We start from the raw sequence: 866 nt of genomic DNA on the forward strand, positions 1-866 counted from the left end.
ATGTGTGGCTAACATAAATGGAAGTGACATAGATGTTTTCGTAAACGGAAGACAGCTCAGTAATGTGGATTGTGCTACCTTATTAGGCGTAGAAATTGACAGCAAATTGTCATTTGATGAACATATTGAGAAAGTATGTAAAAAGTTGGCCTCTAGAATCGCAATACTGCCTAAGATTCGAGCCTGTCTACCTCTTAAACAGCGACTTCAGTTTTATAATAGCATTATTCGCCCTGTTATGTCTTACGCTAACGTTGTTTGGGCAAATTGTGATAAAGAGTCGGTTTATAGGGTCTTAAGATTGCAAAAACGTGCGGCACGCGTTATTTCTTATGCCGATCGCATGACACCATCAGTTGCTTTGTTTAACAAGCTAGGTTGGATTCCGTTTTATGAGCAACATAAGATAGCTAAATGCATAATAATGTATAAGCGAATTAATGGGTATTTGCCGAATTATCTAAACACTTAATTTTGAATAATAAGCGGCACTCCCGCAACACTAGATATTCAAGCATTAATGTTTTTTGTCCTAAATATAGAAGAGAAACAGAGGGAGGACGCTCTTTCGCTGTTTCCGCAACAAGACTGTGGAATAGTACACCAATTGAAATTAGGAAACTAGATTCTGTAGCATGTTTTAAAAAGAACATGTTTGCCAAGATTTTTAAGGAACAACAATGTTTGCATCATTTTATCATTTAATAATTTTTTATTTTTATAAAATTCGAATCCTGTTTTATTTTAATTGTTTATATATTTTAGCTTACTATATTTATTAGATTGTAAATAGTTGTGTATTTTATGAGGGCCACAAGTTTATTAGCCTTTGGCTATTAAGTGCTACCCTCTTTAAATAAAGGCTT

This window comes from Porites lutea, chromosome 9, assembly GCF_958299795.1.
Source record: "Porites lutea chromosome 9, jaPorLute2.1, whole genome shotgun sequence".
NCBI classification, from domain to species: domain Eukaryota; kingdom Metazoa; phylum Cnidaria; class Anthozoa; order Scleractinia; family Poritidae; genus Porites; species Porites lutea.